Source organism: Ixodes scapularis, unplaced genomic scaffold (genome assembly GCF_016920785.2).
Source record: "Ixodes scapularis isolate PalLabHiFi unplaced genomic scaffold, ASM1692078v2 PGA_scaffold4__175_contigs__length_147842914, whole genome shotgun sequence".
NCBI lineage: Eukaryota > Metazoa > Arthropoda > Arachnida > Ixodida > Ixodidae > Ixodes > Ixodes scapularis.
The window spans coordinates 76286939-76310895 of NW_024609879.1; the positions used below are offsets into that span (position 1 = coordinate 76286939).

At 46.6% G+C, this 23957-nt stretch overlaps 1 long non-coding RNA gene and 1 other non-coding gene across 2 annotated transcripts; both read right to left on the reverse strand.

The window, feature by feature from the left end:
- Positions 1-518: 518 nt before the first annotated feature.
- Positions 519-6122, reverse strand: LOC121837596. The gene is made up of 3 exons (XR_006078249.1): positions 6011-6122; positions 4020-4195; positions 519-642 (listed from the first exon to the last, which is right to left on the reverse strand). It is a non-coding gene; the product is annotated as an uncharacterized LOC121837596 (long non-coding RNA).
- Positions 5575-5647, reverse strand: Trnas-gga. Its single transcript has one exon. It is a non-coding gene; the product is annotated as a tRNA-Ser (tRNA).
- Positions 6123-23957: the final 17835 nt, after the last annotated feature.

A 23957-nucleotide genomic window follows, 5' to 3' on the forward strand; every position in this document is an offset into this window, starting at 1 on the left:
AATATTAGGCTAGCGTGCTAAGCCAAACAGACTGACACAATATGCTGCACTGTTATGTGGAGCAAAAACTTCTAATATTAATCATTTTGAACTGTAATCTGATTAGTAGACCTACGTAACAATGAACATTTATGGAACGTGTCAAGCTATTAGGAATACTTTATTCCAATTAAAAAACAGAAAGAACTACTATGGGCTTCATTACAAACAGAAGAAAGTAGAAGAAAGGTTTCATATATGCAAATATCGAAATTGTCAGGCAAAGGTGCCAACCAGCTTTACAACCGGACAACAGAAATTGAACTCGCATAAATCTCTCACTAAAGAGGTCATGCTTTCCATTCTTATGGTCTCTTCCACAATATTTTTTTCCAAGTGTTTTCTGTTTTCTCAGTGTTTCAGTCAGAAGTGCATACAGAGAAGGAGAGCGCAAGCTTACTGCATTGTGTCAGTACCCTAACCGGGTACCGATCCCAGTTTGCGCGAGGATCAATCTTGTCCCTAATTGCATCCAAGAGGCGGGATCCGGCGAAATCTTTTGGCCACAGGCAACTCCACTTGTCAACCACCAACCAAGAAATTGGCACAGCGGACACATGGTCCTCCTCGGTGAAATTCACCACCGCATACTGCTTTGCCATTCTGCAGGGACAACAAAATCGTCATTTTGTTCAAGCTCTAACCATTAGTATCACAGAAAATGGGAAAAAATATTGGTGACCCATATAATTACCAACAGAAGCACTCTCAGTGTCCAAAATCTTCATGGAAGTTTCCAAATTACAGAACGTGTCTCAATGTTTTCTTCCACGCAAACTGTGGATCGAAGAATAAGAACACAACTAGCTATCCTTTTCTTTCTAGGCTGTGTGAGCAATTGTTTTAGCTGATGCAGCACTTTCCGTGAAATCTATGGAACCTTTCTATCATATCTTAACTCTCTCGGAGTGGCAGGAGATGGAAGTTGGAACGACTGCACTAGCGACTAGTGCAAGACTAGTGCGATAGTGAGTTTTCCCTACTGAGACGGGGGGGGGGGGGGGGGGGGGGGGGGGGCCTCGGTGAGGTGGGTATACGCGCAGCAGACTGAATGCTGCTGCAGTTAGTTCAGCCTATGCTGGCATCGGGGCCCCAAGCTCGACCTGCGATAGCGAGAGGGCGACCACTGTATGCCCATCACACTACCGCGGTATTCGGGGTTCAGCGCGATTACCTACTTGTCCGAGCCACCGCTTTTGTTTACCGTAGGCAAGTTGTGAGCGTATAACCGTGCTGTAAGCAGTTGCAGTGTTGACGGTCGGCGGGCAACTATGGACGCCGAATATTGCAATCCCACGGCGGTTCAGTTCCGAAAGCCTCGCCAGACGCCGTGGCGAACACTGCTGATTCAAATTCGAAACTATGCGGAAGACGGCACGGCCATCGCGCCGGACGTATATAAGCACTTCCAGTACCAAATTTGTAAATGGAAGCTTGCAATCGGCTGTAGTCTTTCAATTAAGGGCTAGGCCAACGAGGTAAAGGGGCTTAGAGAGCTCAACAGGCATTGCATTGCGCACCCAGAAATGACCCCCCCTCGGGCGCTGCCATCTTGGCCATTTCCATCGTCAGTCAAGTGACTTTTTCTGCTAAAAAGACGAAGACGCACGAGACTGCTGCGCTTTGAACTATTCAAAGCGTCTTTTTTAGCTAGGAGAACTTCAGCTGAAAGAGATTGAGGCGAAAGTGCCCAAGTCGATTCGCCGAAAGTTAAATAACGATGTACTGCCTTCAAAGTAGAGGGTGCTATAGTCACTTTTCATTAAGTGATTTAGGCGTCTGTTCCTCAGTAGCCCCCTAGTAAACCTTTCTTTGCCTAAAACCGACGCTTTGGGTAACTCGGACAGCAGATATTCTTTCTGTATCGTCACTTTTGCTAAAAAGTCACGTGACTGGCGGCGGACATGGTCAAGATGGTAGCGCCTACGGGGGGGTCATTTTTGGACTTCCGGTTAAGCACTTTAAGCCCCTCACCTCGTTGGGCTAGGCAAGGAAGCGCTATTTATGAGTAAAAACCGATCAGTGGAACGAAACAACCTCCGGAGTTAACAACGATTTGTGCTCGCATGCACTACGCGAATAGTTCGCGTCAAAACGCCTCGTACCACACTTGGTATTCCTTCGTCGGGCGTACCGATATTCGCAGGGGGATGGCACCACGTGATTTTTTTGAAGCCTAGTCAAAAAAAAGTCGGCCCGGAAGTGGCGCGGTTGGCGGTATACTATAAAATTATACCTCGTTCGGTAGAATTTACGAACTGATTGGCGGAATTTAGACGGCGAGTTAGGCTAGTTGGTTGTTCGTGCCAAAACAACAGGGGTACAAGGATAGATGCAGACAGGACGAGGCGCCTCGTCCCGTTTGCATCTATCCTCATGTCCCTGTTGTTTTGGCGTTTAACTTTAAGATGCTTTAAGCATGACGGACGAAACCGACGGAGGAGACGCGCGGCGATGCCCGAGATCGTCGACATGCAGAGTCTGCGAACCACCAAAGCGTGAAATCCGCGTGATAACGTAGAACACCGCTTGAGCAACAGTTTTGACGACGGAGAACGACATTAAAGGTTTAGTCTCTATCGAAGAATAACCTGGCGGAGTGTTCGCGATCGCGGCGGTCGCGCTTGATTTTGTGGACGCATTGTCTCTGGAATTTCCTAACCACGACCGGAGTGTGTAGTGTAGGAAATTGCAATAATCGGTCCGAGCAGACATTCGCCCACTGGTGTTTCGTTTCCTCGGTGAGTGCGTACACCCTTTGCTGATGAAACTTCAAAGTTGATATATGTCGCTTCCGAATATGCTCCCATTTCCCGATAGACGTCGTGTGTCGCAACCGATGGGTCGAGGCACTGTTGTGTTGCATATATTGTTTTATTTTTCGGAGCGTTTGTCATGTAAATAAAACACGTGAATTAAAGCACTTCGAGACAAATGGAACTTGGCTTTACTCGTGGTGACAAAATGAAGCCGCCTCCGCAAGGTAAGTTGATTGATACGCCACGAGTGCGTTTTCATTAATGTTGGATCTTCCGAATTTTCGGCCGGACGCCTCACATCGCTTAAGTCAGTTCTCGTTGTCGAAGGCATCATAATGACAATGTCTGCTGCTCCAGTGTGCTTTCGCAGAATAATGGTCCTCCTTTGTTGTGGAAACAGCTCGATAGAGTAAACTAAAGCGCGCGGAAAGACCGCTGCCCAGGGCCGACTTGATCGAATACAGTCTCAGCTGAGACAGACTTAAAAAAGCACTGTCAAGGTTGGAGCGCGTGATGCGCGATTTATTTTTTGAGCGCTACCTTTGACAGCGCTTTCTTAACAGTATTTGATGAGACGGTGCTTCGAGTGAGCCGGCCCGCGTTTTAGCTTAGCCTCCTGGAGATTTACCAACAATGTATGTGCACCGCAAAGAAGTGCTTTAGTTCTGAAGTTCCACATTTCAAGCTGTATCCGTAGCGGCTGAGGCAATACAAGGCAAAAGAATGATAAGCAGACGCTACAAATCCGACATCCACCGCCTCCGCGCTGGTTGCCAGGCCGCCCCCGAGATTACTGGAGATGCCGCGGGGCTAGGGGCTAGGGGGTAGGGGCTAGGGGGGGGGGGGGGGGGTTTCTCCGATATGAACTAACCGGAGCCCGTCAAGGTTCCTAAAAAAAGCTAGTTTTGTACCTGCTAGAATTAGTTGAACCAAATCGAACAAAACCGGTCCTCTAACCCCGTCCATTGCTCGGACCGACGATTCGAGGTCAATACTACTTGTTCCTCGAAACATGTCTCGGCCGCAGTCCATCTCACCCGGGACAGCATTGATGAAAACAGAAGTGTGTTGTAATGCAAACGCGAAGATTAGAGATTGGTAATCGGTGATGATCCATTAAAAGCAAAAGTCCTATCGGACGAGCGCCGTCGTGTCCGTAACAGCATCTCCGATATCAACGTTGTACACCGCTATTAGGACATTAGAGGACATTATACTTACGCAAACAAGCCGTCTCTTCGCAGCCAAATGTTCCAGAAGACTTCGACACAGGTCACAGGTCGAGAGGAAACGCACACCGATGATCGGCCGAGTAGCTTCCAGCACAACACGACACAATGAAACGAGCCACGAGGCCGAGACCGGATGCGCTGTGACCGGATATACTGGGAAGGTGGCTGGGACGCTGGGAGAAGCAAAGAACAAGGCATGAATAGACGTAGTTTTATGAAGTCATCAAGCCTAACGTAATCTAAAAGTTTTAGCGCGCCCTCTATGAACTGTTTATACAGTACTTTGCACTCTTTAGTTAGTGTTCTAAAACAACGAAGAAAGGGTAAACGCACAGGCGAGCTGGTTAAGTACTTCCATCTTAAACCGGAGACACGGCAAAATAAAAAAAAAACGGACAACACAAAAACTGTTGTTGTGTTGTCCGTTTTTTTATTTTGCCGTGTCTCCGGTTTAAGATGGAAGTTCTAAAACAAGCAGTGCGCTAGTTGTTGAACGAGTAACCGAAATTTTTAACATGTATTTCTTGTGAAGCGAGACCGCTAAATCACGCAAAATTACGTGCTTCCAAATGTACTTTTTTTACATATATGGGCCAACGAGGTAGAGGGGCTCGTTGACATCACCGTTATTAGATCTAATAACGGTGGTTGACATGGGACCCGCTTACAATGCCGCATGGACTACATTTAGGCATATGTCTAACAGAGTGAACGCCAATCAGTTTTTGGGCCTTTTGGGATCCGCGTTATGGGGAACAAATTTTGGAGGGGCCGGCTGGGTGTCGAAATCCGGCTTGGCTACGGTACTTACAATTCCTTCTTCAGGAAGAAGCGGTCTTTTTCTGGGAGGGCGAGGGCAGGGGTTACGACATTTTCAGTAACTTGTTGCATTCAAAAATATCAGCTCCCTTCCGTACCGCTCCTCGTGACCTCTCATGGCGCGAGTAATTCTTCGAACATAGGGGCAGCAATGTGCATAAATGGGCCCACCTCGGTCACATGGACATTGGCCGCATCCTGCATGTCTTTTCGTTGGGCTGCAACTTGCCTCAATGCGTCACGTCGTTCGCCTTCGGGTAGTTCGTGGGATTACCTTGCTCTTTCTGCCCCATGCGCGGTAATCCCGCATATGAAAAGAGCGCTCTCCTGTGTGTGCTTTTCTGCCCACAGATGCTTCCTGTTCTTTTTACTCAAAATAAACTTTTGGCCATGGCACTGTGGGGCTCTGTCGCCTGGTCCTTCTACGGCATGGTGCACGAAATACGTTATTATGTTCGCAGAACACCTTTGTTGTAGACTCAAATTTGATGGCCGAACCTCTGCGTACTTAAATGAAAGTCTCCTGGAAGCCTCACAATGTGGCCGACGTTCCGCTAAGAGACCTCTTCTTCAGACTTACGATTAAATTGCTATTAAATGCAAAGGTGCAAGCGAGCTGGACAAGAATGACGAAAATAATCCCTGGAGAAGGGGAACAAGAGGGACAAAGGACGAACACAAATCTCCAAGCACAGCTAGGTGACCGGTGCACGACCGAAAAAATCTGCCTGGTCCGGGGATCGAACCCGGGACCTCTCCATTTCCAGTGGAGCGCTCTACCAACTGAGCTAACCAGGGGTTAGATGTCAGCAGAGCAGACAGGTTTTATCAGCTGCCACCGGTCTAACACCAACAAGGGTGAAAGCTTGCATATTTAAGGTTATGATTAAATTGCTATTAAATGCAAAGGTGCAAGCGAGCTGGACAAGAATGACGAAAATAATCTTTAAAGAAGGGAAACAAGAGGGACAAAGGACAATACCTTTGCGTGGTGGGAACTGTGATGCCTGGAACGCGTCTTCTACTGGCGCGTTTACTGTCCTATAGTTCCCATGTATCAAGTTGCTCGCGATGCGGAAACCCGATCACGTCACGTTTGTCTTGCTGTCGGAAAGCCCGATCCTGGCGGTTGGCTAAAAAGTATCGGCAAAACATACTAACAGATGCAAGTGACGCTATCATCGAGATGTCACAATGGACCGATCCCACGACGGCCGCGGTGCATCCTGGAAGTTGTAGTCCTTTGTGGGTGCACCACGCCAGCACACGCCACACAAAGGCAAAGATGGCCGACCAATGTAGCGCTATAACCAGTGTGTGCGTGGCTGCGGCGGCTGCGGTGACTGTTCTGAGCCGACTGAGCGACTGAGCCGAGCATAGAGCGGAACTAGCAGAACCAGCAGAACCGTAGACAGTGGCTGGACTACAACTAAGATGACAGCGACACCCTCATGTCCGCCGCCATGTTAGTTGTAGTTCTCCCGGGAAACCGGAAAACTACAACTAACATGGCGGCGGACATGGGGGCGGCGTTGTAGTCATGCCGTGGTCTATGGTACTGCTAGTTCCGCTGGTTCCGCTCTATGCTCGGCTCGGAGCAGCCCGAGCAGCCGGAGCAGCCCCACAGACACTGGATATAGCGCTACATTGGTCGGCCATCTTTGTGTGGCGTGTGCTGGCGCGGTGCACCCACAAAGGACTACAACCTCCAGGATGCACCGCGGCCGTGGTGGGATCGGTCCATTGCCGGTGACTGATCAACTATACTCTGTCTCACTAATTCCGTGCACTGCAGTCAAAGGTACGGGCGCGAGCGCGGTATTCCCGGCGACGCCTTTTCTGTACGAGCGCTCGCGCAAACGAAGCCTTCTTCGGAGCTACGCTCTCGCGCCTGTACCTTTTCTTGCAGTGCACGAAACTAATGAGACAGAGTAGACATCGCAAGATGCAGCAGGACAGCCTCGCTGCTATTTTACCGCCAAGGTAAACCCACCCGGTGGACATCGGACAATCAATAATAACCTCTCGTTAAACATGATGAAAAACCGCGCACAAATAGAAAGAACATACGAGGTAAGAAGAGAACGGAAGAGAAGCGCGTTCTCTTCCGTTCTCTTCTTACCTCGTATGTTCTTTCTATTTGTGCGCGGTTTTTCATCATGTTCAATGCATACCAACTAGCCCAGCTTACTACCTTACCCTCGTTGAACACACCAGTCGAAGACACATTCCAGGCATCCTGGTGAAAATCAGAGTAGGAATTATGTTCAAAGAACACGCCGGCGCACACAGATCCTTCAAATACCCTATTTTATACTTCACTTCGTAGCAGACGACAGAGCTAGCTACACTCATCATGGTACCCAGTATTATGTTGCACCAGTGTGCTCTCGGTGCACGCCTTGTAAAGAGGTTGATATTCAATGTTTTCCCTAGGGCTGTACGCTTTGTATACTTGCATCAAGACATTACTCGGGAATGTATTAAACATTCAGTTGGAGTAAGCGCTATGTCCTGTCCCCTCTTCTTTTCCTTGGTGTTTGCGCTTTTGATTTTTATACAGTGCTAACGCTCGGGACGCGCCTTCGAGCCCTATCCGGGATGTTTTGAGGCTTTGCGATCATTCTTGGTCCTCGGGTTTTCTGCGCAACCTGCAACCAACAACGACCGCCAGGCAGATACTTTAAAAGGAGGTACGAAATTGAGGGCAAATATTTAACACGGAGCGACGTAGGTAGCGCAAGCTGCCGCCCGATACAATGCATGCGTATACGGCGAGCAAGTTCGTCTGCTAGGCGCGCATATTCTCAAAGTAGCGCTGAAGCGCATTCCATTGCGTCCGCTGTCCGGAAGCTTTAAAGCGAAACCAGCGGAATAGAGTGAACAAAAACAATAGTAGAAAATTGGTTGGCCAGGTCCAGAGAAAATTGAAAGAATATCACAACGAAAGGAGAAGACAAATTGAATGGTGGAAAAAAAAGTAAGTTTAAAGAAAATAGCCAGGCTAGGTGGCGCAAACCACCGCCAGTTATAAAGGGTACAGCCACTATCCATTTATCCACTCATCCAACCATTCGTTCATGTGTGCCTCTGTGTTCTTTGTGTCGCGTCCAGTGTTGCCAGATTGGGCTATATATAGCCAAATTGGGCTACATTTTTTTCTAGTTGGCGTCGAAATGTTGTAGTTGGCTATATGGCTATTTTTGGGCTACTTCTAAGGATGCGGCGAACTTTTGTCGAAACCTCAGTTTCGACGTGGAACTTTGAGGTTTGACTAGTTAATTTTTGAACTTCTTATCAGCTTCGAAAAAAATTGTATCTCTTTTGGCCATTCGATAGAAGAGAGAGGAAAGAGAACGGCTTTTAACTTCTGCAAACTTCGTCGTTTTGACAATGCGCACAGAAGCAATGCTTGCACAGTTCAAGCGGTCTCCACAGTGCGCGGTGAAGCAAACCAAACAGTGGTAGGGCGTCCTCTACCCGGACCTAGACTAAACTCTGCAAAGTTCAAGCGTGCTTTGGTGCCCATTGAGAGAATCCTTAGGCACCCAAGTTCGTAAATATAAAGTCCGCAGTTTCACCGCTGAACAATTGACTACCTTCCAGTCTTCGTCCACCCCAAGAAAGGACAACACAATCAGAAATAGCGTGAACCGAAATGGGGAACACTCATATTCTACACAAAGAAAAAGAGACGGGTAGGATATTGGTAAGGACCTTAGATATTGTGATCCCTGTTTGAAACACCAAGTGTTACCGTTCTGCTTCTGTATTCTGTTCGTTTACCGTAATGATCATATCCCGGGCTTCACGATAAAACTGTCTTTGTGTGTTTTGTACTTCTGAAGACCTGCGAAGGAGGTGACAGTTTTGTTTTCTTCCTTCCGAAGTGTTTTTTTTTAATTTTAATTCGCAAGTGACATAATGTACACAAAATGTGGCGCATCTGGGGCTTGAAAAAGATAATGTAACGTGTCTTGTATGTGTGTGAAAAATTGTCAAAAAAGGCTTAAAAACCATTGTTTTTAGTTTTGGCTATATTTGGGCTATACCACCCAGGTGTTTGGCGGTTTTTTGTTGGGACCATCTGGCAACAACTGGCGTCTGCACCACAGTGGTCTGCGCCTCTGCTCCGTTGTGGCTCGTATTTCGCCGTGTTAAAGACTGCATTTGCTGCGCTACTTCCTGATAATGAACAAGTGGCGTAAGTACCGGAAGCTCAAGAAGGACCATGAGCAGCTCATGGCGGATCTTCAAGCTGCAAGCTGAAAGAAGCCGAGAACGGAAGGCGGTTTGACGGGCAATGCCGTTTCCAGCGATGTTGCGCGCTCTGATAAACCTGCAGCCGGAGGCGTTTTCCAGTCCAGTGAAGCTGGCTGTTCGGGTGACTTGGAAGTCCAGGTGCAGTCGGCGAGCTTTGAAGTCTCGAGATCTGACGTGCTGGCGAGTTCTTCAGAAAATGATTCGTCGGAAGACGATACGAGCGATGAGTACCAGTCAGAGGAAAGCGCTGACCATAACTCGGAGCCACCAAACGGCAGCGCGAATCCGAACGCTGTCACTACGTCGTCATCCCAGCCGCATGAACTCTCGGCATGCGACGAGCTCGCAAGTATTGCTGGGAAGCACAACATGAGCCACATATGTCTGAACGATCTTCTTGCCTTTTGTCGGCGTCGAGGCATTGCCGGACTACCCAAAGACGCGCGGACTGTGTTGTGCACAGAACGGAAGTCCCGACTAGAGCAATGTGACAAGTTTGTGCATTTCGGCTTAGAAGAAGGCATCCGTCAGTCATTGCAAGGCTGCCCCATTCCTAAGGAGATTAAGCTCCAAGGGAACATTGACGGTCTGCCCCTGTTCAAAAGCTCACAGGTGAGCTTCTGGCCCTTATTATGCCGGATAACGAATTTGACTCCTCTGCCGTCACCTTTTATGGTCAGTTTATACTGCGGCACAGGAAAGCCCCCAAATCTGGAGCAGTACCTGTACGCATTCCTAGAAGAAGCCCGCAAGCTCATAGTGCATGGCATGGTCTTCAAGGGGAGCCACATCACTGTCAGCATCACGGCCATGGTGTGCGACGCACCCGCAAGAAGCTTTATCAAGCAAATAGTTGGGCACACTGGCTATCACGCCTGCGAACGGTGCAGTCAGAGGGGCCTGCATCTCGAGGGTCGAATGACATTTCCTGATTTACACTCACCACAACGCACCAACGAGTCGTTCCGGTCTCAGGAAGACGAGCACCATCACACGGGAACGTCGCCATTTGAATCTTTAGATTTCGACATGGTGTCATGGTTTCCTACGGAGTACATGCATCTCGTCTGTCTTGGCGTTATGCGGCGCCTTCTGAGAAACTGGGTTAGCCAAGGGTTCGGGAGACGCCTAAGTCGACAGCAGCGTGAAAATTTGAATGATTTACTTCGAAGTTGCAGTAAGCGTTTCCCCAGCAACTTTCAAAGGAAGCCAAGAGGCACTGAGGAACTTGACCGGTGGAAGGCCACAGAGTTTCGAAGCTTGCTCTTGTATGTGGGACCTGTGGTTTTGAAGCATGTGTTGCCAAACGATCAGTACCGTCACTTTATAATGCTGCATGTGGCAGTGAGAATTCTTGTATCTCCTGCACATTACGAGGTTTATAACGGATTTGCCAGGGACCTTCTTAGGTACTTTGTGCAGGAGTTTGGCACCTTGTATGGGGCCAAGCAGCTCGTTTACAACGTGCACACGCTCAGCCATCTGGCTGAGCAGTGTTTGGACCATGGCCCTCTTGACAGTTTTAGTGCGTTTCCTTTTGAAAGTTTCCTGGGTAAGGTTAAGAAAATGCTACGTTCAACAAGCAAGCCTTTAGCGCAGATCAGCAGACAAATGTCTGAGGTCAGACATTTGTATCAACCTGAGATTTCGGAACCGAAACGCATTGTCAAAGCAGGTCAGTGCTTCATGCTGAACGAGTCTGCAGTTTTCGTCTTGAAGCTCCTTGAAGACAGGTTCAAGGCAAGCATTCTGCCAAACATGACAGATTTTTTTGAACTGCCGATCAAGTCGTCCGCCATCGGCATCTGGCAGTGCGATTCCCTCACGCACGTGACTAAAATGTACAACCTTCCGAACTTGACACTGCTGTTCAATACCTCAGACTGGACTACAAAAGCAGACATGTCATCCTTCCACTTCTACATCTGCTGTAGGCCTTTAACATAGCTTTTGTAGCTTCTTTGAGGCCCTCGTATGATTTCCAACCTCTGCAGGCTGCATTCTGAAAGGCCTCTGGCAATTGAACTGTGCGCTAGTGTCAGCAGTTAAGCTGACAGTTATGTTTTGTGGGCAACAAAATTGCCGGATGTTGATCAGGACTCTTTTGAGCTGACTGAGAGCTTTCCCAAATGCTGTGTGGAAGGCCTCAAGCAGATGAGCTGTGCATTGCTGCTGGCATTCGAGCTGACAGTGCGGTGTTGTGTGCAACAATGCTGCCAGGCGTCCGTCAGAGCTCTTCTGAACTGTGTAAGGAACCTTCCAAGTGCAGCATGCAAGGTGCCAACCCTTCAAACTGTGCGTTTCTGCGAGCATTTGAACTGACAGTGGAGTGTTGTGTGCAGCAGTGCTACCAATCGTCACTCAAGGTCCTTTCAAGCTGTTCATGAAGCCTGCCAAGCCCATTGTACAGGGCCTCAAGCAGGCGACCTGCGAGTGGTTGCCAGTGTTTGAGCTGAGGGTGAAGTGTCATGTGCAGCGGCACTGTCAGGCATCAGTCGACTCTTGGAGCATCTCCAGGTGTATTTTGTGCCCTGTGTGAACTTCTATACTCCGTCTCGCCCTAAGCTGGACTAAGCGGTGAAGCTACAGGCCAAGGGTGCCAATCACAAGCCCGTTGGATGGTGCTAATCCTGCATGTGCTGTTAGGCTAGTTTGTTCCTTAGTTTAAGTTCAACTTAAGTCTTGTACTGTGGCTTGGAATTCGATTAGATTTGACATGACACATAGAAAAAGGCACAAAAGCGACCTATTCATATTATTTATGATGAGTACTTTGAGAGCCTATGTACTTACGAGTATAAATACATCCTTAAAATACTTTCCCTGCAGAACCTATAAAAAAGAATTGCTTACAATGCATTATTTTTATGTAGAACCATTCATGGCCTTCTGGATGGTGATTTTGCATAATTTCTTAATTTTCATGCATTGCCTTCTGATTTTAGGGGCCGTTATGTGTTTTACTTTCTACTCATGTGAAATTGTCTCCGGTTGTTCGAATGCAAATTTGTGTTAACAGATTATCCCCTGCTACTGATGTGCTTTCTGATCTCGTTATATTCATGCAAAGTGGTGCGCTATGCTAGTTCGTACAAGTGAAGCATGATTAAACAGGTGTGACGGACAAGGGCAAGGCATGTTTGTGTTCTGTCCTTCGTCATTGTCCGTCACGCCTGTTTGATCCCGTTTCATTGTATTCAAACGTGGAATGGACCTGGATCTTTTCATTAATTTATTAATCCTTAAGGGCCCTCTGTTGAGGGCATGGCTGACCAACAGCGTTATGTTGGTCAGTCATCTTAATACATGTCTCATGCTGTAGATGGGCAATTTGGCCAGTGCGGTACAATTGCGATCCTGGGGTCTTTAACGTGCATCACCAGTATGTGATTACACGAGCGCAGCCGGTACGATGCTCAGGTGTGGACATACTCTGTGCAAGGGGACAGGTAGTTTTGATTGTGTTTTTCAATTTTTTCTTTGTGCCTCTACACCAAGACCTATTGGTTGTGTGGGTCATTAGATAATAAAACTAAAATAATAATAATGAGAGAACATGCGTGGAGGAGAAAGATGAGCTTCATGGCACCTATACCGTCTCTGGCCTACCACAGGGTCCGTCGTCTCTGGCCATGGATCATGGTGGCCGAGGCTTGGATGTGTTATCTCAAGGTGAATACCTTCCCATCAAGTGAAAGAATGTACCCTTCTGGGTATTTCCGCTTCTCTTTTCTGTATGCCGCATCCTCACCCAACATCACCTCGCCCCTGAGGTAGCAGTAAACTTCCAACAACCGCAGAAAAGGCAAAGAAGCTGTAATAGAAGACCTGCTGGAGAGCGGACATTGTGTGCCCTATCCTCCCAGGAGCTCGGCCTGACGTCACACGACTGTCTGCTCTGCATAACTAGCAGACAAGCTCACTTCCCGCATATGCTCTTCGAAACTAGCCTTTATTTGGGACAACAGTAGCTTACGTCCAGAGATCTCATGAGGAAATGTGTCGGAGTGTACTGCAGGTGGGTGACTGGTGGATAGATATCTCGGGGATGGATATCACAATCGTTTAGCATTGGAAAAATGTGGACCTTACATGGATCTCTAACAAGTATGAATTCTTTCACATTCTTTGAACTTCTGTGTAAAATGGTTATATAGCCTAAAACTGCATTTATATAAAGCATGTGGAGTTTTGTATAGCCACTTGCACAGTTCCACGGAGCAGACAGACTCGCTATGTAATACGCCCCGCCGGTGCAACTGGTCATGCTATTTTGTGAGACCTGTTACCGTAAAGTAACCCTGCCAGCGCTTCTGTGCAGCAAAACTCCTTCTGAACCCTATTGGAAAAACGTACAAGAAACAAACCTGCTGCTTGTACAGTTCTGGTATGACACCACCGTAATTTCTTTGTGTTACGCATGCAGCTAGTTTGGTTTGGCGTTCTGCATAACTGGAGATACCGGCACCGCTATGGCTCCGGGTCTGTCTATACTGGCAGCCACTTTGCTTGCCGATATGATTCGGTGTGGCTGGTATGATTTTGCGTCCGATGACGTAGGCGACTGCCGTCGTTCCAACAAAACGCTTATACCACGGGACCACCGGTATAACCAAATCATACATGCATAAAGACGACCGCCATCTTCCAACGAAAACGTCCATCGTTCACCACCGCTATCGTTACATACACCATACATGTCGAAAAAGAACATAAGCCACGTTTACACGAATGCGACTTAGTCGTATTGAATCCAGTTACCGCATTTAATATGCGGTCATGTAAACGGCATAATGCGCAAAGCGCATCGCATTTTGGAACGGGGAGGATTATCGGAAGGCGCTCGCTGCGGGAGCGAGTGAACAGCTGAGAACATGGCGGCGGCCAACCTCGCCGGCGGCGCGGAGAGCGGTCCAGCAATTTTTTTCCCGAGAACGCAAGCTTTTATTGCGATCATAAGTAAGCGGAATATAGCGGAGCTGCTCGGTGAGGGCGGCCCCGTCCAAACCTTTGCGAAGTACGACTTGCGCGTCCAAAGGGGTCACAAAGGCTTCGGTGCAAGCACGAATGACACCGAGAGCTCCGAGCACTGTAGAGCACTGCATGGTAGCGCAGAACGAGCAGCTCCTACCTCGGTGCAGTTCCTGGCTCCGCAAGAGCCTCTCGGACTCGGGGTCCGGTTGGTCTGGTCGCGATCGGCGAGGTCTAGCGCGGCGAAACACGGAGGCTTCCTCAAAGCGTGCACACACACGTCGCCTCTCGTTCAGAGTGAACCGGCGGCCCGGCCTGGAGTCCTAAACGCCTTCCGTCTCCCAACTTCTTCCACAGCACCGAAGACAGCGGGCACGATCTTTACGTTCACTGAAAGCGTCGAAAGGCCTCCACGTGCGATGCACCGGAAAACGTGGTGCGGCTGGTGCCGGAACGGAACTGCATAACTTCGAGCTTTGAGTCAACGTGCACGGCAACAAACCGATCGTGACACCAAGCCGCGGATACCTCATCGCCGGTCGACAGCGGCAAACGGCCCGTTGCTCGTATCGTGGGCCGTGACTCGTACTCGGCCAACTTGGCGTCTTTTCGTGGCCCCTCGCGTCGTCGCAGCCAGCCACAAACCCGACAAACCCACCAGCCCGAAACCGTAGCGACCGTAGCCTGCGTTGGAGAAAAGCGAAACCGAAACTTAAAGCTTCCGCCCAGTGGCTTCCGCTGCCGCGGGTTTTCTAGCTTCGCGGCTTCCACTTCCGGTCGTCGCGGAGATGGCGAAGATAGAGCGGTGTGGGGGTTCGTTGGCTCGTTTACGGTTACGGGACAGATGTTTTGCGGTCCGTTTGTACTGCGTCTTTGGCTCTCAACTGGACGGCACCTCTCATAGTTCAACCAGGCGTGGTCAGCCTGCGTCAGGCCGGCTCGACTCGTCCGATCGCCGGACCGCAGGCGACTTCCAAGTACGGCCGTTAGGCCTAGGATCCGTGAAACGGTAAGGGAATCTCGTCCCGTTTTCGTTCTACTTTTAAATTACGTTAGGTGCGCTACAGTATAAGCATGCGTGCCAAGTGTTCGTGACAATTTTGAACTAGAATAATTGTGCTTCATTGCGGTCATTTGCCGAAAATGTAAATCGAGCAATGAACGAGGAGCCATGCTTGAAAACGGTGTATGTACGATGTTAACTTCTTCCTGGGCGGCTAAGAAAAAAAAAAGACTGGTTACGGTTGGAAGCGAGGCTGGTCCCAATGCAATGGTAAGCACTTAGAGCGCCTTTTTGAACGGCATGTTAGCAATATAGCGATCAACGAGACGAGCGACGGCGAGAAGCTACGAGAGCCGGCGCCGAGCGCCGAAGATTTCTCACTCTCGCTGCTTGCGCCGCTCGGTTCTTGGGCTTCTAGAAAACGTCGCTCATCGCCTCGGCCGCTCGCACCAATCGCTTTCATAATGTGTGTCTCGTCGCGCGGCTGACTGCCGTGTTTATTCAATATAAATCGACCTTTCTTTTTTTTTTCTTCTTCTTCTTCTTTTTCTTTTTGGAAATTGTGACTAAAGAATTTCAACACCTACATTCGCGACCAAAATTTGCGACCCTACCGGAGGCATGAAGCTATCGAGTCACCGAGCCGGCGTTGCCGTAGAGCCGCGCCGCTTCTTGTTTCAAAAAGCTTTTGGTTGCCGTAATGGCTCGCCGCCCGCGGTGGCCGGTCGGGCGTCGGATTTCGACATCGCGCCTCTAGCGTTTCCCTTGCTGGGCAACGGGTAAGGAGAGGAACGCGATGCGCCATGCACTTTACCCTCCATCCTCGCAAACGCGCACAAAAAAAAAAAAAAAAATGTTATTTTTGTCAGTTGCTTGAGGCGGCTCGGCTCGCGTGTTGCTCATGGCGACACGGCGGCTTTGCTTGCGTCTTTGTAGTTTGTGTTCCGTCGCTTCGCACCTTTTTTCGTTTCTTGTCGTCATTTTACAACGGTGTCAGTGAAGTATTGCTGCGAATTTGCGAGGATGTCTACCCAGCTGACGAAGCTTGGGACGATGATAACATGTCCAGAAGTTCTGACGGTGATGAAGTGTTTGGCATCGCCCCGTGATTTAGCTGAGAGTGATGCAAATAAAGGTTTTTTTCTTTCTTTTGCCCAAAATTTCCCCTGTTCTTAAAAATAAAAAAAAAGATCGACCTATATTTCAATTCTTTTTTTTTTTTTTTGTTCTGGGTGGATCCAATAAATAGGGTTCGACCTCTTTTCGAGTAAATACGGTAACTTCAATTTTTATTTTGGGTTACGTCGGACGCAACTCGAATGCTTGACAGTTACGTTGGGCGTAACTTTAATTTTTATTTCGGGTTCCGTCGGACGTAACGTTACACACTCCGTTACACTTAAGGAAAATAGGGGCTGCTGGTTCATCATATAAAGTTATAAACCAACCATTTGTGTTTAATTAAAATGCATCACTGACCTCAAAAAAAAATACTGCTATCCTAGAGTTTATGCTATAGGAATGTAGCGCTTCAGATAAATTTGTTAATTTTTACTTTTAGTCCTTGCCCCCTCCAGATACAACATCTGGCCTAAAGCAGTGTTCCGGGTCTCCTTCCAAGACCTCAGGCGGGTCGTCATTCAATCCATGAGTCGGCGGCGTCTCATGGGCGTGTTGCTGGTGCTTACTGGATGGTGCTACCGAGGGAAAAGTGGTCGTGCTTGGGCAAGGCAAGTATGGCCGCCGTAATTATAGATATTGTTTTTACCTTTGCTCGAATCCACTTTTAAGAAATGCACAGTTCGCATGTGTGCATCTCTCAATGTTTCCACAGTCGGCTGTTTTTTTGTTTTTTTTTGAGTGCTCTAACTCTGTCAGCGCTAGTTTCTCTAGATCATGCAAATGGGATGCAACACTAAACCACATATGCTCTCGCAACAAACAGTGCTGTGCAGAAGCACAGTGGAATTTACTCTAGCTTTATAATGCAGCACAAAATGGTTGACTCCAAGTATAGCTACTTTTGTGACTCCGTTTAACCAAAAGCTCTGCCGAAACAAACTTGCCGCCTTATAGGTAGTGCAAAAGAACCTCGCGTGCCTAACCTGGAGAAGGGCAATTTTTTTCATAGGTCAATTTTTCCTTAAACCAATACCTTCAGCCTCCTTGAAATGTTAACATTATGTGACACACGGAAGAACAGTAAACTCTTTAATGTTGGCGAACCTTTAATTTTCGCGGCCTTTAATTTTGCAGAATTCAGTGGCTGCGATTATGTCCTCTGTGACCGATTCGAGAAGAAATAGGGGCCACGAAGATAAGGGGGTTTTACTGTACATCGGAGGAAAGAGGAAGTCACTTATGTTTGTATGCAGGAGTAAAACCAACAACAACAATCATGGTGTCGACACTTTGTCAGCCTATCTGTGTCTATTGAATGATATCAATTTTGTTTTAGTTCGTTAAACATTGTTGCCTGTACATTGTGGGATGTCGTCTTCAACACGAGCAGTGGTTTTCTTCTCAAGCAGGCAGCATAGATGCGTGCCACAGCACAACATAGTTCATTTGCAGGTGGTACCGCAGGTTGAAGGATGGTTGGCACAATATGGGGGAATCACAATTCAATGTTCTACCTCGGGCGTAGACAAGATTTGCTTATTCTAAATCATTTTGTCTAAAAATCTGGGATTTGCGATGAATGTACCCGCATGGTTGGAAGGGCCAGACAAGCCTTGTGAGCGCTTCATTTTCTAGCGTCTCAGTCCTGAACCCACTCACGCACCACATGTGTAGATGTTCCGATAGGTGGGAGCACTTATTTGGAAAATGGTGAATGGCAACTGTTATCTTTATCAGACTTCTGTATTATGGTCAAAGTTGGACTGCATATTTGCAATACTTTTTCTCACTTAAAAATATGTCATACTAAAATATGTAGAATAGCCGATGACAAAAAGAGAATGGCTGGGCGTCCTCCAGCACGTGCTTGTGCTTTTCACCCCACTTTGGACAAATGTGCTTGCTCCAGGCTCATGAGGCGCTGAAACGTCATCGAAGGTAGCAGACGGGCTGGTGGTGGAACAACGGAGACTTCTCCCTGCCTTTCTCATGCTGTCAGTGAGCGTGTACCTCTATACTCTAACTTAGCTTAACCTGCACAGAGCTGAGGAGAATAGGCTTGGCGAGTGCCCTTACTGCATATGCTGAGGTAGAATAGCCGAGGTACAGCTGGGGCACTTTCTGAATCAAGAACATTGTGTATCTTACCTTCAAAAACACATCATTTTGGGGGTGCAAAAGGAATTGTAAGGCATATCTTTGTTTGTATTGTCCTATTACGCATCGCAGGCACGTAGCCAGGGGGAAGCTTATCAGGCCCGCCCCCCCCCCTCCCCCCGATATCTTCCATTTTGCATGGGTCCTCCTCTCCCCCCTCCCCCTCATACAGCGTTTTGTCATGAGGGGGCCCCCCTGAAAAAATCCTGGCTACGTGCCTGACGCATCGACTCCAACTTAATGCGGAGTCAACCCACCCTGTTGATAAATTTAATGCCTGCCAGGTAATTTGTTTTGCATTCAGTTAATATATCAGTATTCAGTTAGGTATCCCAAGTCATTAGTCGTTGAGATGCAGTCTCTCTGCAAGTCAGTCATGTTTAACATTCATAAAACTGCTTGTCAAATAATGGCACTGTCGAGGACATGTACTTGGCTCGAGCGATCGCTGTGCACAAGCTGTTCGTGTGGTTACAGGCAGCAAACATCCCGGTTGGAACGTCCTACCTCGCAATGTAGCTGAAGACTAGGTCAGGGCCCCACTCACAAACGTCTATACTTTGCATCTCTTTTAAGCTGGACCACTTTTGACACTACAAGCCATTGCAGCAAAAACAGTGTGAGACATGATTATAAGCTCGACGTACCATGGCATCCAACTAGAAGGTCACATGGCTTGCAGCTTCTGCCGTGGTTAACTTTAAACTGAGATAATTTGGAATAATGCTCCCGGTTTTTAGTGTTGCCCGGCACGGTTAACAATTTGGTGATATAGTGCTGCATTGAAAAATCTGCATTCGTGACTGTATCACCTTATGAATGCATACTAGCTATTAAACTCTCCATTCTGCAGAGAAATGAAATGCACTTTGCTTCCAAGTGCAGCTACTTCTGAAACTTCATGGTATGAAGCACCTTATGGCTGCAAGCTCTGACCGATCTTGTTCTCTGGTCTTCGCAGGCCCATTGCAGGGAGTCACTCCGAGAGCCTCACCAGAGGTTCCTGCCCGTGGTCGTTCTAAATTTTTTTGTTGTAGGTATGCATCCTTTCTGTCTTTCCCTTAATTGTACTCGGGCGTTTTCTTTTCATTGTCGCAGATTTGCCTCAAAATTGGTTCAGCACAAAAATGGATGCTGTACAACTGTATCCCGCATATTTTGTTCAAGATAACTTTTCTTTGCGAAAGTTAGATTTTTTTTTATGAAGGTTAGTCTTTTTTTGTTTTTATTCACAAATTTATTTGAGTTTTCATGGGCAACAACGTTATGCCAAGGGCAAGGACAAGTTCACTGCTCTAACTTGTTCTCAACTGATTGCAAGAAATTTTGTTAATGTCGTGAAACCTCTTTCCAGCACTTGCTTTGCAGCATGGAAACAAATTATACATGGGACATACTTTTCTTTAGACTGCTTGTTCATTCTGCAGGTCTGCCTTCTATAGATGTCGTGCTACTGGAGAGCAGGCGAATTCGATTGTTGGTTTTGCCATTGCTTTTTTTTAGCCGTTGTCTGTTCTGACTAGTTAGCTGAAAATAATGATCTAGTACCCTTTAGTCAGTAAAATAGATAGTGTGTGCCGCTGTTAGTGTCAAGTAGAGATGCACGCTTTTTAGGCATTTTGCGCAGAGTGGTACCCATTTTTATTGGTTAGCCTCATGGTGCGCCAACTAAACTCTTTCTATCCAGACACCTGCCCTTTGCTTTTATTTGGCAGGCTTTGGCAATAAAATAATACAGTGTTATTCCTCGGTGGCTAAAAAACCTAAAGAAAGAAGTTTCTTCATGTTTAAACGCAAAGTTTTATAAAGGCAAAAATCAATTAAGCCAGTAGCAGACGACACATAGCCTCAGCAGTGCTTCACGCCAACAGCGTTGCGTCAAAATAGCGGTCGTCTCCTTTTTGCTGCCTTCTCTCTCTCTCCTTCGGCGCTCTCCTCCTTTTCCTCCTCTCCGTCACGTTTGTCACCACACCCACTGGTTAAACTCTCCCACTATACGGCTCTGCATTGCAGTAGTAGTTTTTTTTTATAGTCTTTAGAGTTAAATGTGAATATTTGACAGAAATCTCCCTGGTTGGGGTGAAAGAGGGTTAAATGAATGCATTTGATCATTCGCCTTAATTCGGTACCCATCATTTCAAGGCCTGTGTGGCCTTGTCCTGTGGTGTGTCTATGACTGTGGCTGTGAAGGAGCAGTTTTTTAATAGGTGCACGTACAAAGTATAAAAACAAAAGGATCTATGTGCTGATCACGAAAGAATATGCTAGCCATTCTAATGTAGCTCTGCCAAGTACTTGATTGTGATTTGTTTTTATTTCCAGCTACTTGGTTGCCTCAAGATCTGGAGATCCTAGTGGCCACAAGCTTGGACTCAATCTTCTTCTGTGGTCCGGCCAGGACCATGGGGGAGGTAATCCCAGCAACAAGAGCATCACAGTATCTCCCTGCCTGTGACTTTCGATTAGCATCACGACAAGGGAGTCCTCATGCCACCAAGTGTTAGGTATGCTACTCGAAATAAGCATTCTTACCTCTTCTTGAAGTGAAACAGCAAAAGCACTACTAAGCCTAAAATGCAAAAAACATTCAAATCTCGGGTTGGATGGAGTTCCAATTACAAAAAGGCGTCTGCAGACATGATTCACATGTGAACTTAAAGCCCACGGATGTAGGTTCGACAGAGTCACAGAAATAACTTCCCGCAGATGGCTTCGCTAGTGCTATACACAAACAAATTCTTAAAATAATCATTGTGTTACGTTGGTGTCATCAATCTTATGTACCTACCCCACCCAGCAGTCGGTAGATGTGAAATATAAAAAAATGGGAACTTGCACATTGTCAGCTCTGCAAAGATAATATATTGAACCGAGCATACCACGTTCAACTTAAGAAAGCAATTCAGTGCAGGCCTAGTTTTAAGATTCACATATTTGTTATTGCCCTTCATAATGAAGTAAAAACTGCTTAAGTTGTGGCCCACTACAGGCTTTCTATTAGTGTTAAAAAGTGTTAAGTCAGTTTAAACAGCTCGCTCCAAATATTTTCGTGAAATGCATAGGTTTATGAAAATTATTATGTGGATGTTTGCAGACAGTCATGGTGAGACCAATCTTTAGTGCCAAGTGTTCCACTTATTCAGAGTTGGTTGAGTCTGTAAATATTGTAGGTCGCAAATTAAATTTTTATAGTATGCAATGGGCACAATCATCCGTAATGACTAGCTCTACCTAGGGGAACTTCATACGTTTACTATGGCAAGATGGTTTCGCAAAACTAAGTATTTAGTTTATTCAACTCCTGCACTAACCTTATCTCTAGAAACTTTTTATATTCTTTACGATGCTGAGTTAGGATTTTGGAAGTAGTTTTTCTAGAACTACGCTAGACATTTCCAGTTGATAATTTTTCTCGCAAAGCATTCGAGAGAGCCAAACCCTGTAATATACGGATGGAATTCCAGAATGATGCGACTGGCAGTTTGAAACATTTGGCACTGTAACAGTAACAATGACATGTCACTTGCCTATGTAATGCTCATTGTCGCAGATCAAACTGCTTTTTCCGTCTGCACTCATTTTCAGTGGACTCATTCAGCGAACTTGCACCTGAGACTGCAGCGCTGGGTTCTGCGAAGTAATTTGCATGAATATAGATGCAACAGGTTTCTTTTGAGCGTGCGTCTAACACGTATTCTTCATATTGAATCTGCTACTGTATTCATGACCATGTCCTTAATTGTATCCACATTCCAGCTTATTTTTATTTTGACATTTGAGTTTTCTTGAGTACTTTTCTCAACATCTGTGCTTGTTGTGCCGTACTCAAGACCATACATCTTGTCTTTCACTAATACATCAATATATAAAACTGTTGATGCCGAGTGAGAATTCAAGGTACCGAATCTGTCGTGCGAGTTAAATAAGAACCAATAAAAAGCTCTACAAAGGAAATTTTGTTAAAGGAGGCTGTATAAGCACTAGAATAGCACATGCCATGCTAAAAAAAAATACAAATTCTTGTTAGGTATGCAAGGATGACACTGCTGTGCTGTTTCTGATGTGTCACAACAAAAATCAGTGCCATACTGTGTTCCTTGTGGAAGTGCAAACTGTCGAATTCAAAGCCCAGAAGTTTTATTCAAGGTTGTTCCTCAATACAAATGTATTTAGAAATCTGAGCCACTGACTCATACATGACTATGTGGCGCACATTCATTTTCATGTGCATTATAGTTTACAAGGTCTAGTCTGCATTGATTTATTGCATTCATGCTGAAACTGGGAGGGGTTCTCTGGGTATGAATAAAGATATAAACATTTCTTAAAATCAAAACATTTGAGAACAGACTATACGGCTCTGCATTGCAGTAGTAGTTTTATTTGTAGTCTTTACAGTTGAATGTGAATATTTGACAGAAGTCTCTCAGGTTGGGGCGAAAGAGGGTTAAATGAATGCATTTGATCATTCGCCTTAATTCGGTACCCATCATTTTAACGCCTACGTGGCCTTGTCCTGGGGGGTGACTATGACTAAAATAAGAGGATCTATGTGCTGATCACGAAAGAATATGCTAGCCATTCTAATGTAGCTCTGCCAAGTACTTGATTGTGATTTGTTTTTATTTTCAGCTACTTGGGTGCCTCAAGATCTGGAGGTCCTAGTGGCCACAAGCTTGGACTAAATCTTTTTCTGTGGTCTGGCCAGGACCATGGGGGAGATAATCCCAGCAACAAGAGCATCGCAGTATCTCCCTGCCTATGACTTTCGATCAGCGTCACGACAGGGGAGTCCTCGTGCCACCAGGTGTTAGGTATGCCACTTGAAATAAGCATTTTTCTTACCTATTACTAGAACAGCAAAAGCACTACTAAGCCTAAAATGCAAAAAAAAATATTCAAATCTTGGGTTGGATGGAGTTCCAATTACAAAAAGGAGTCTGCAGACATGATTAACATGTGAACTTAAAGCCCGCGGATGTAGGTTCGACGGTGTCACAGAAATAACTTCCCGCAGATCGCCTTGTTTGTGCTTTACCCAAACAAATTCTTAAAATAATTATTGTGTTTCGTTGGTGTCATCAATCTTATGTCCCTACCACACCCAGCAGTCGGGACATGTGAAATATAAAAAAACAGGAACTTGCACATTGTCAGCTCTGCAAAGATTTATACAGTAAACAGAGCATAGCACGTTCAGCTTAAGAAAAAAATTCAGTGCAGGCTTATATTTATGGTTCACATATGTGTAATTGCTCTTCATAATGAAGGGAAAACTGCTTAAGTTGTGGCCCACTACAGGCTTTCTATTAGTGTTAAAAAGTGTGGTAGAAAACAAGATTGCGCTTGGAAGACGGGGACATAGGAAGGACAGACACAACAGAGCGCTAACATTCAACTGATTTAATTCAAGAACCTCAGCGTAGAAACGGACTTTGTCACCGCACCACATCTCAACCAATCCGTTCTGCCACGGACCACAAGTACGCCAACTCCTTATCCGCCAAGTCAATTGACGCCATACTGACACAACTTGTGCCGGAACTGTTTATAGTGTCAGCCTCCATAATCTCGCTAACAGTCCTATCTTTG